We start from the raw sequence: 12440 nt of genomic DNA, 5'->3' as shown, positions 1-12440 counted from the left end.
CCAGGGAAACAAGTCAAAGGAGCAACACACGTTAAGAGAGCGTTTGCCCCCAAAAGAAAGAAGAGTGATGATTTCTACAAGGAGAAAGGAATTAATTCTGTATGTTCAGATTACTCTCCCTGCACATAGGATGTGTGGGCCTACAGCACACCTGGGACCTGGGACATGGGACCAGCCCCCGCGTGGGCCGAGGTGAACGGGTCCCCGGCGGGAGTCAGGAGGGGCGACTCTATCTCCAGGATACTCTTCTTCCTGGGAAGGAACTGCCTTTACTGCTGGTCTTGAACCAGAGCGACCTAGCCGTGACTGTGCTGGGAGATGATGGGCCCTGAACGGAGGCTGCTATGGGGACAAGCTCTGACCCAGGCTGGCCTTTCCACCTTAAGCATCAAAGGGCCGCTCACCCCTTCCCCAGGGGTGCTTTAGTTCAGAGCTCCAAGGAGCTTTCTGAACCAGCCTTAAAGCTGTGGGCTGAGGACCCTTCTCAGGTGCCGACACTGCTGTTTGGAAAAGCTATCTTCCTCTGTTCTTCTGTTTAGAGCATGTTGGTGAAATCAGCGTTTACTTTCTATAAACCATGCTCTATGGCTTAGGATTTGTCTTCCTCTTTCTGCCTTTCATTCATTCCTCCTTCCTCCCTGTCTTTTCTTGAATACCTTGTACGTGCCGGACACTGTGCTAGGTAATTTACATGCATCGTTTCTAACTCTAACCACCGTGGGAAGCTGGCAATATTAGCCCTCATTTTAGAGATGAGGAAACTGAGTCTCAAACAGATGAAATGATGTTTCTGAAGTTACATAGTTAAAAAGTGTCAGGGCCAGGATTCAAGTTCAGGTTGGTTTGGTTCACAATCTTTCCACTCCGCCAAACCACAGTCCCGAAGGATTCTTTGACTTTTCCAGTCCCGAGAACCGGGCTTCATGCTGTCATCGTTTCACCTTCCATTATTTTTCAACATCGTTGGCTAAGTAGCACTCGTTTCTACTCCCACTTCCAGGATACGTTGATGCCAGGATTTGCTGTACTGGGATGCCTGCCGCTTTTCAGGAGGTCAGAACAGAATGGCCACGTTGATGGCCCTACACGTCCTCTCCAGAGACCTCTGTTGTGACGCTGCCACTGTTGTTGAGGGTCCCCTGTGAAGGACCCACGTGATGAATTCCATTTAGAATTTTCAGAAGGATGACTCCTAGCTCTCCCTTAGAGGGAATCCAAGCAGGTTTCCTAGCAGAGGCTGACTAAACTAGGAATCTGGATCTGAACTGAGCTCATTGGTTTGAGTAGAGCTGGCTTGTGCTCTGCTGAATGGCTGTGTTCCATATGTCTCCCTTTCTGGAGCATGGACTGGACATATCCTACACCCACCTCACATCTTCTCTGCTCACCTTTCTGCTCTGCCAGTTACTACAGCCATCAGATTTTGTGTTCTCTCCTTCTCTTTTCTTCTCTTTCCTCTGTGTGGCTTCATTTTCAGACATGCTCCATTCAGATGGTGGCAAGATGGCTTCCAGGCAGCTCCAGGTTACATGGTCCTTGTAGTAGACACCTACAGGGTATTAGCAGGATAGACACCCTTTCTTCCTCAGCATTCATTTCTCTCCTGCCATAGGAGGCCAGCAGGCCTTACCTCAATCTTCTGCCCATCCAGGGGAACCCAGGTTCTATTCATCTGTCCACTCTGCCATCCTTAGTGGGTTGGCTTTTCCCCTTCAAGCTTATTTCCTCATTGTCTCAATATGGCTACAGAAGCTCCAAACATCACCTCCTCACCAACCACTTCCAGACACAGAAAAGAGAGTATGTTTTTCTGTTGCCTCCTTTTCATTTTATTTCATTCATTTAAAAAATATTTGTTTAAGCCTCAGATTTGTAGTAGTTCTTTGTATGTCTGGAAATGAGTATTTATTTTGCCAGATACTCTTCATTTATTAACATTCACTTTATCATTTTCTTTATTCTCCTCCTGAACATGGAAATGACCTTAGAACACTTAACTCTCACTCCTTTATTTTCATCTCCTGCCATATTGTTGACTAGTATTTTAGTTAATGCCTCTTTGTTGTAGTTGTTTTTTTCTTCCTCTGGAAATTGTGCTTTGAAAAGTCATGACAACCCCAGTTTGGTCGAAGACCTGGTCAAATAGAACCTCCAGTTCTGATGTGAATATTTCTAACAATAGTTCTAAGGCTTCAAGACTCTCAACAGGATATTTAATGTTTGACACCATGTTTTCTCAGACTCCATCACCCTATGTCAAAATTTAGGGCATTGTTTTCCCATAAAGAGTCTGAAAAAGAGTTCAAAAGAAACTGAGAATAGTAGTTGCCTATGGGGTAGGGAAACTGGGAGGATGGGAAACAAGGACAGAAGTGAGAATTTTTACTCTTTCTTTCACTTTAATGGTTCTCCTGGGTTTGTTTTAATGCTTTTTGTTTTTAAAACCACATGAAAGCTGTATACAGTAAAAAAAGAAATAAACTTAAAAATTCTATTTAGAGAAAGTACCTAGGAGAGTTACAGATACCATCTAGGTCTAGTACTGGTCTCAGATGTCTTTTGAGCTTCTGCTAAAACACTGCATTCAATTAATTTTTAAAAACTGAAGTAAAGTTTACCTACAGTGAATTGGGCAGGTCTTAACTGTAAGATTCAATGTCCTTGACATATATACATACATCTGTGTAACTAATATCCTATCCCCGTCATGATGTGGAACAGTTCTATTACTGCAGAAAGTTCCTTCAAGCTCTTATGTAAGTCTCCCAATCTCCTACAGGCAGCCACCACTCTGATTTCTAGCTCCATGCATAAAGTTTCCCAAAGGAATCATATAGCTGTTCCCTTTTGTGTCTGGGTTATTTTGCTCAGCTTCATGTTTTAGGGTTCATTTACATTTACATGTATCAGTACTACATTCTTTTCTCTCTATGTAGTAATATCCCCTTTTCACTCCTAATAGTGGTAACTTTTGCTCTCTCTGCTTTTGTTTTTGTCATGAACAGTCTTGTATTGGTTTTATCAATTTTACTAGTTTTTCACAATGAACTATTACTTTTGTTAATTCTATTGTATTTTTGTTTTCTAATTTGTTAATTTTTTTTCTTTAGGTGTTTATATGAGTACATGGGACCTATAATTTTTGTATAAAGGGAAAATCATCATTTTTTGCTCCTTTCTTCTGCCATTACTTTTCCCCCCTCACCTGCCAAAGCTACTGTTATTCCCTAATTTAAAGAAAAAGTACAAAATATGTGCATCTTATTGTACATAAATTTTATCTCATAAGAAAAAAGGAACTGCAAAATATTGATCTCCAGTTAATGATATGCATTCAATAAAATATTCAGATGTAACTGCTGATATCTGCAACTTATTTTGAAATGTAGCAAAAAAAATGATGGATCAGCAAATGGATAGACAGACATGTGACAATACTGTAAAATATTAATTGCATAATATAGACAGTAGATATATGGGTATTTGCTGCAAAATTCTTTCCATTTTTTTTTTTTCTTTTTACCTTTCACCCCCTTCACCCATTTCTTCCATCTCTGGCAACTACCATTCTCTTCTCTGTGTCTATAAGCCAGGTTTTTTGTGTGTTTGTTTTGTTTTTTAGATTCCACATATAAGAAAGATCATATGGTGTTTGTATTTCTCTTATTTCACTTAGCAGAATGCCCTCGAGGTCCACCCGTGTTGTCACAAATGGCAGGATTCCCTTCTTTTCATGGCTGAATAATATTCCATTCATCTGTCTATAGATACTTAGGTTGTTTCCATATCTTGACTAGTGTGAATAATGCCACAGTGAACATGGGGGTGATGGCTAGTTTTTAATCTCCAAATTTGTTGTTTTTATTTTTATAGTTTTATACAGCCAGTATTTGTTTTGATTTACCTATGAGTTTATCCATTTCATTACTTCTTTACTTCATCTCAGTACTTTCTTCTGGTTTTAATATTCTTTTTCCTGAAATACATCTCTTAAGAAATTCTGTTAGGGTTTACTGATGGTAAATTCTTTCTATCAGTGTTTGTCTGAAAATGTGTTTCTTTCGTATTCTTGAAGGATGGTTTCACTAGGTATACAATTGAAATTGACTGCTAGCTTCTTTTGGCACTTTTACCAGTATCTTATGACTTCTGTTTTTTGTTTTTGTTGAGAAGCCCACTGTTAGTCTTATTGTCCATCCATTACCGGTGAACATCTCTGTCCAATAATGGAAGATTCTTAGCGACTGTATCCTTGGAAACTGCTTCTACTGCATTTTCTCTGTTCCCTGTTTCTGGATACATCCTGGGTTTTCTTCCTGTATTCTCCCTCTCTTTCAACCTCCCTGTCCTATATTCCATCTCCTTGTTTTTGCTTGAATCTGCATTCTGGGTAATTTATTCAGATCTATATCTCAGTGTATTAATTGTATCTAATCTGTGGTTTAACTTATGCATTGAATTTTTAATCTCAATTTTTATATTTAGTACTTTTTCAATCTCTTCCGTCTTTGGGGAAAAAACCCATCTTGTTTCTTTCTAATATTTACAGTTCCATCTTGTAAGTCTTTGAGCACCATAAACTTACTTATTTTATGTCTATTTCTCATTATCCGGTTATCTGTAGTTTCTGCAGGTTAAATTTCTGCTGTTTGTAGTTTCTGCTGGCTGGTTTATTCTTCATGCGCTTTGTAATTCCAGATTGTGAGTTTATGTTTGTCAGAATCCTGGGCAGCTTGCCTTGAGGGCATGACCCTCCAGAGGGGATTTATGTTTCCTTTGCTTCAAGTTACTCTTTAGGTGGGGAACTTCCTGGACCATGCTGGCAGTATCCATTCAAATCCCACCTTGTTGTGAAGCTTGAAATTAAAGCTTCTCAGCAGAGACTCTTCTTTTCCCATTCTCTGGACAAGACAGACAAGTTTTTTTTTTGGTTTGTTACTGATGTTGAGCAAATTTTTCCAGTCGTCCATCTCAATAGCCTAGCTTTACATGGTTTTCTCCACATCTTCCCATCTTGTATGCCCAAACTGTACCTTCAACACTCAATTTTCTCACTTCACCTTCATTTTTGGCTCCTTGTATATTTTCTTTACTTCTTTTGTGAGCTCAGTATCCATTTGAGAGAGTGTTCATTATATTTGCTCTGGTGTTGATAGGTGTTTTCTGGTCCACCCAGGCTGCCTGCCAGTGTCGTATAAGCTGACCCAACGTGAAATACCACAGAACAATTCTTTCACGGAGTCTTTTTTCTTGGGGAATGTACCTTTCTCCATACTTACAGACTGCTATCGTGTAAAGGAAGTGGTAAAGCTGGCATTCATCTCCGCACTAGCAATTGCTCTTCATTGTAAACTCTCTTTCAAAAAAGTGGCTGATGGGGCTTCCCTGGTGGTGCAGTGGTTGAGAGTCCGCCTGCCGATGCAGGGGACACGGGTTCGTGCCCCAGTCCGGGAGACTCCCACGTGCCGCGGAGCGGCTGGGCCTGTGAGCCATGGCCGCTGAGCCTGCATGTCCGGAGCCTGTGCTCCGCAACGGGAGAGGCCACAACAGTGAGAGGCCCCCGTACCGCAAAACAAACAAACAAACAAAAAAACAAAAAGTGGCTGATGATGCCCCTTTCCTTGAAAACCACACGCTTTTTAACGCTCACTTGCACTTCTCCTGGCCACTGGATATGCGGGACTCTGCATGGTCTTTGCTTTCTCCTGTACCTTCAGAGCAAGTAATGAAATGTCTTTCTACAGTCTCTCTTCTAACCACCGACCACAAGTACTTTTCTACCTTCTGAGACTTCAGGTCCTGGCCCACAGTTTTCCTTCTCATTCTTCTCTGCAGTCGCTCTCAGCTGCTTTAGCATCACATAACTTCTAATATCACAGCTTCTATACTTTCTCACCTCCAATTCCTTGCATGGTTTCTACCCCTAGAAATGTAGCCCCACCATTTGAACCATGGTGGTTTAAAAGACACTTGCTCTTTCTGACTGCTTCTCCTTCTTTCTCACATCTGTGCCTTTGCTCATGCTTTTTTTTCTCTGAGGGAATGCCCTCTTCATCCTCTATTTGTCAAAATCCTAACTGTCCTCCAGGACCAGCAAAAGTGTCAACTCTTGTGTGAGGTCTTCCTACATCTTTCCAGTTGGATGTGATCGCTTTCTGTCTTGAACCCTGTAGCACAGTGGTCCCCAACCTTTTTGGCACCAGGGACCGGTTTTGTGGAAGACAGTTTTTCTACCGACTGGTGGCAACCAGTACCGGCCCGGGGGTTGGGGACCCCTGCTGTAGCATTTTGTATACATTTTCCTATGCCAGTCTCCATCCTCTGCTTTGGTGAATCTTACTTGTGCATTTGTTTTCTTTCTATTGAGCTCCTCCCAGCATCTGGGCACCCTTTATTCATTCAAAAACTACTCATTGAGCACTTCCTATGTGCCAGGCACTATGCATGTTTAGGGTTATAAAAAGTGAATAAGATAGGCAGGTTCTTCAAAGGCTATGCCTAACACGGTTCTTTAACACAGAAAGTCCTCATTTAATGAAAAAATAATTCATTTAAAATGTTTACAGAGAAAGACAAAGAAGAAAGTGAAAATGCTTTCCACTTATCCGTTTCTCAAATGTGGTGTATGTGTGCTAAAATTTCTTATCATTTTTTTTGGGGGTGTGTGGATTTGAAGAGCAGAGCAAATGCTCTCTTAGATGTGGGGAAGCAGAATGTGTTTTCCTGTCTCCAGAATATTCTCATCCCAATCTCTCTGGATCTTTGTTAAGCAGGCATTAACTCACAAGAATATTCTTGGAATCACTGTTGCTGCTGGAAGCCCCAGTGGGTCTCTAGACTTAGAATCATCCCTATGAATATTTAAGTTCTAAGTGACAACTTCCACCAGATGGTGCTGAGGTACAGCTGAGACCAGATGGATTTGGATTCTGCAGCCGTTGTCTGTAAACTGCATAGGCTCAGTGGGGTCATTTCATTAACTTCTCAATAACATCACTGTGCATTTTGATTGAATTTTTTAGACTCCACTTAACTGTCTTATGACAGGGGTTTTGCTGTGCATGTAGGAGGCTAGATCATGTAAATAATACAGAAACAAAATGAAAGTTTTTCTCCCCCATTTCTACCTCCACAATTAATCCCTCTAAAACTGTTTATTGCTTCTTGAATTATTTCCGAAAAAATGTTATATATAAGTGCCTGAATCCAAGCATCTACATATATATTTTGTCTTGTTTCTGCATACATATATATGTATATTTTATTACATAAAAAGGATCATACTCATCTATTGTTTTAAACCATGTTTTCATATTAACATGTCTTTGAGATTTTTCAATACCAACATACATATTCATTCTCTCATTATTACATTCTAATAATTTATTTTGATTAATATCAAATTTTCCATAGTTTATTTTGGTTGTGTCTGGGTTTTCGCTATTATTAGAAACAGTACCGTAATGAATATTTTTGATAAACGTCGTTGAGAGTATCCATAGGGTAAACTCCATACAGAGGGATTGTTGGGGAAAGTTACCTGCATTTTACATTTAATGGATAACTGCCAAATTCCCTTTCACGAATGTTGCACGCGCATGAATACCGATTATACTAAGACGTTTACATTTTTGTCAGTTTTATAAACAGTTTTGTAAGTTAAGCATGGGGCTTAACTTTAATTAATTTCTTTAATTAATTTCTTTAATTACGAACGAGGCTGCGTGTCTATGGATTTCACTGTGGAGCCTGAGTTTCGCCCGCCTACCTGGGAGAAACCCTAAGCGGTGCCTTGACTCCTCCTGTCCAGCAGGGGGCGCGGGCAGGGGCCGCTCGCGCATGCGCAGTGAGCTGGGTGTCAGGCCGCCGAGCCCAGCCGGCCCAGTGTTCCCCGCTAGCTACCGCAGACCCGGCGCAGGCGGCGGCGACCAGCAGCTTCGTGCGATCCCACCCAGGCGGCTGTGGCCAGTGCCCCGCGGCATGAGCCGGTGACCGAGCGCGGGGCCGAGCAGGAGGCAACCGTGGCCGAGGTAAGCGGGGCGCGGAAGGGCCGGGCGGGCCCCCGGTGAGGGTTCGGGCCTCCCCGGGCCGCGGCGGAGTCGGGGCCGAATCGCCGGGGAAGCGCGGACCGCGGGGAGGTCCGAGGGCTGCAAGAGGCCGGCGCCACTCCCGGTGAATTCCCGCTTTGGGTGCGCTTTGATTTCCTCCCCGCCTTCTCCTTCGTCACCCGACCCGCCTAGCACTTTGGTTTCCCACCTGTTTCCTTGCCCACTTCTATTCCCCGTCCGCACCTTTCCTTTTTCCCGGGATCCTGTGGCTTCCTTTTCCGAAGGCCCCACCCTCTGCCGTGACCTCTCTCTGCTGCCAGCTCCTTCCCGCGAGCCACAGGGATCTGCTTTCTCCCGCTGGGATTTTTCAGCTCTGGGTTCTGCCTTGGCCAGTGGCGTCCCGTGCGGTACCAGATGCCCTGGGCAGGACCGGATGCTCTGGTGAGGAGGGTGGCCAGCGGTGTCCGGGCTCTAGGCATCTACTTGAAGCCCAGAGGCACTTGGAGTTTTACTTACTGACGGCGGGAACCAGATCTATGTATACAGTTTTGAGGTTAAAATTACTTGGTGTAACTTATTGGGAAGTGCTAATCTAGAAGGGTCCTTGATTTATCTGTCTGAAGATGTCTTGAAATAGAAATACGTCCATTTAAATTCTTCTTCTAAGTCAATTGAGTGCCCTGAGGACTTAAACGGGACTTAGTTTGTAAATTTCAGAGCTCAAAGGCTATTTACAGTAATAAAATACATGACTCAATTTCTATCACTCCTCACTGCCGCTGACTTAAGCCATCTGGTTGCAAATGCTGGTGTAAATGGATTTGCGTCTGTCAAATTATGCTGGTTAATTGAGGACTGAAAAAGGTGTATCTAATTCAGGCTTTTAAGGGTAATTAGGGGAGGCAGCTTCACATGGGGGTTAGAGAGCGCAGGCTCTGGAGCCAGGCTGCCATTCTCCAGATCCTAGCGTTGGCATTTTCTAGTTGTGTGACATTGGGCAAATTGCTTAGCCTTCCTTGTTACTTTCGCTGTCTGTAAAATGAGGATAATCATAGATTGTCACAGGGCGCTGTTAGGAAGATTAGGTTAATGCAGAGCGCTTAAAACAGATCCTGGCATGTGGTGGGTCTGCAGTAAAGCTTAGTTATTGTCAGTAGTTCCTTAGTTATATGCACTGTGTTAATTATAGTATAATTCGCACAAAGGGGCACAGGTTTTTGTTTTTTAAATTTGGAATCATTTTTAGGGGTGGTTCGCTATAACATAACTTTAATTGTAAAGGATCCTATCAGGTAAGGCAGTGAATTGCAGATTTTCCTGCTTCGGTTAATATTTGGTTCCTTTGTTTTCAGGAACAGGTGAGTTAAGTTCCAGGGTCGCAGCGGCCCCAAGAGTTCATCTGTGAGGGCTTCTGTAAAAAGGTTAAGAAGATGAGAGTTTGGGACTGAAAACTTTGGACTAAGTGGATTGGACATAGCCTGAAGCACTAAGGAAAGGTTATTCGGGCAAGATTTAGGAATAACTAATTCCAGGAACAGAAAATGCATCTCATCTTGACAGTAGAGTGAGGTTGAAAGATTTTTCCAGTGATTCAGTGCCTGACATCTAGCCGGATGATTCCAGTGTTTTGCAGGGACAGATTTGATGTGCTTTGAGGAGGCTAAAGTTTGTAGGGCTTGTTGTGAAATTCTTATTTTGACCCAGGTTGTGGTATTATATGGAAAAACATTCATTAATAGAAGATTCCTTTTGGTTTGTCCTCTTGGGGAAGCTCAGTGTTAGGGGAGAAGAGGGTGGTCAAGGGTAGGTACAGAAAATTCCATCTGTGAAATTACCTGTCTATTTCCGCCCCCCCCCTTTGGAAACTAATTCAAGAAAGAAACTGATCAGAGTTCATCACCATATAATAACTCAAAACTTGGGCCTTGAACAGTGTGTGTGCTGACGGAACTGGGAAGTATAGAGACACTCCTTCATTCAACAAACATTTATGTTTACATGGAATGTGTTCTAGACATGATATTAGATGCTGGGAATACTGAGCAGAGATGAAAAACTGATTACAAGAAAATGACGACCAGTAGAAGAGAGACTTGCAATTACATAACCAATTACTACAATCTGGCAAGTGCTGTAATGAAGCCTGTAAAAGGTACAAGGATGTTCACGGAGAGTTCTCAGTCTCTAAAGCTCGACTTAGTTGGGGGCTGGTTTCTTTTTCACTTAAGGCTTTTCCCCTCATTTCTTTTTTTATTAAGAGTTTTTATTCCACCTCAAGTGCTCGCCATCTCTCTCAGCTGTTCAGCACAGACTTGTGGACGCTCACTTAGCCAGTGTAGGCAAACCTCAGAAATGTGAGTTTATATCCCTGGGAACAGCCCTCAGGTGGGGGGTGGGGGTGGGGCAGGCACGGGATGGATAGGCTTCGGTGGATGAATGTCCTTGAAAGGGACAGTTCTCAGGTGCATTTTTCAGAGGGACCCTAGAAGGGTTGAGCCCCATCTGCCCAGCTCAGTATGGCAGCCAGCACGGTAATGCACCCTCGTGGCTTTCCGTTCTTCTCCAGCTCCTCTCCTTACTCCCTCCCTCTGGCTTTCTGGATTCGTCTTCTGCAAGCTACTTGCACCCAAGCCATTTTTAGTTTGGCAGAACATAAACTAAGGCGGTTGGTACTGGAAGTGGCTCTAGAAAGCAGGTCCTGAGAATAGCGTTGTGAGACTGGAATCGCTCACCCTCAGGTGGCAACCAGGACCCCTTTGCTGGGGGTAGGTGAGGCGTTGATAACCCCTGGTGCCCTCTAGCGTCACTGAGTAGTCCGGCTGACCAGTGGAGGGTTGGGATGAGGTTCGGGTAGAAAGGAAAGCATTGGCTGGCACAGGAACTCTAGCGCTCGAGCAGTGTGTGGACCGTGGTCATGATGACGCTGGTGGAATTGGTTGGCTCTTGTTATCCCCTTAGAGGCCTTAGGTGCGATCAGGCTCAGATCAGCCAGATATCAACTCGGGACGCATTGTGAAAGATAGAACTCCATGGCAGCGTTTCCTGCAGCTGGAGGGCAGACTGTGTTGAAAATCAGGCCCAGAATTTAATCGTAATTATGGCTGAACTGCAAAGGAAGCTGAGTGCACGGCCTTGACAGGCTTCTTCTGCTGAAGTCAGGGCCATGATAGGGAAGAAGTGGGACTGTGAGTCTTAGGATGGAGATTTTGGGTGGAGGCGCTGAGGACTGAACTCCCAGATTTCCTAGATCCTCTGGGCCAGCAGAAGTCTCTCACTCCATTGCTGAGAAGAAGCGCTCCTCACCTGACACTATGCAGAGGCTTCCCTGGAGGTGGATACTTTGCAAGGTAGTGCTTCTCCTCGTCAACATTGCCCGTCCCCTGCCCTCAGATCTCAGCACTGCCTAAGTGGGGAAGTACAGCCCCTGCCGCTGGGGTGATAGCTGTTGTACTGGAAGAGCTGCAGGACCTGGCTCGTGTGGACCAGCAGGAACTGGAGGGACACACGGGAATGAATCTTGAGGGTGTCAGACCAAAAGTGGGGTCGCGGTGGACTGTGAAGCCAAGTGGGAGTGACTCTTGGGAGGATTCTCTCCTGATTCAGGGTTTCGTGGCCTTGAAGAGACAAGCTGGTCCTGATGTGCTGCTGGGCAGGCTCCTGGAACCTTGGATATGACTGTGATACCGTTGGTTCTCAACTGAGGGCCAGTTTGCCTCCCCAGGGGGTATTTGGCAATGTCTGGATGTATTTTTAGTTGTCACAACTAGGGGTTGCTTCTGGCTTCTCTTGCTTAGAGACCAGGGATGCTACTAAACGTTCTGCATTGTACAGAACAGCTCCCCACAGAAAAGAATCGTTTGGCCCAAAATGTCACTAGTTCTGAGCTTGAGAAACCCTAGTCTGGAGTAAATGAGGTAAAGGTGCCAGAGCTGTGTTGGCAGAATATTAAGGTGGGGGTCAGAAGGTTCAGGGAGGTGGAGATTTGAAATAGATTTATTACTTGAGGCCAGAGGTGCATTTCCTGTTCCCCGGAGGGCGTTCTCCCTTCCCTCTGGTAATATGGAACCGCAGGGAGGGGACCAGCACGTTTGAGAAGCTCAGCATTGATTCTCCTCCATAGGCCAGGATTGACCTTATGAGATTTGACCATGGAGCTGGGCTCCCAAGTATCAATGAGGATGATAGGATTCTGAAGTGGCAGAAGCCAGGTGGTGGCACTAACCATCAGAGGCAAGGTAGCCACAATATCCATAACAAGCAGTGAGGCTTGACTCGAAACCAGTGTGTCTGGACCCACTGTGATGCTAAGAGAGCCTGGCATTCCTATAGAGGGTATAGATGGGCAGCCAACTAGGGTATTGTTTCACGGTATAACCAGAAAAAAAAAATCAA

At 44.2% G+C, this 12440-nt stretch overlaps 1 protein-coding gene across 8 annotated transcripts in view; it reads left to right on the top strand.

Moving 5' to 3' along the window:
* The first annotated feature begins 4 nt into the window (after positions 1-4).
* The window catches only part of EXT2 (exostosin glycosyltransferase 2), a 139960-nt gene continuing 127524 nt past the window's right edge, over positions 5-12440 (top strand). For 7 of the 8 annotated variants that reach the window (XR_016393794.1, XM_022592194.3, XM_022592195.3 and 4 more), the window contains exon 1: positions 5-8030. The gene's annotated coding sequence lies outside the window, so the exon portion shown is untranslated. The remainder of the gene's footprint in view (positions 8031-12440) is intronic. The other variant, XM_089914903.1, reaches the window with a different exon arrangement.

Source organism: Delphinapterus leucas, chromosome 7 (assembly GCF_059928025.1).
Source record: "Delphinapterus leucas isolate spDelLeu-1000000601 "Yukka" chromosome 7, BTC_Dleu_Yukka2, whole genome shotgun sequence".
In the NCBI taxonomy this organism is placed as follows: domain Eukaryota; kingdom Metazoa; phylum Chordata; class Mammalia; order Artiodactyla; family Monodontidae; genus Delphinapterus; species Delphinapterus leucas.
Note: the sequence above shows the minus strand (reverse complement) of the source record. Positions and strands in the feature narration are given on the sequence as shown.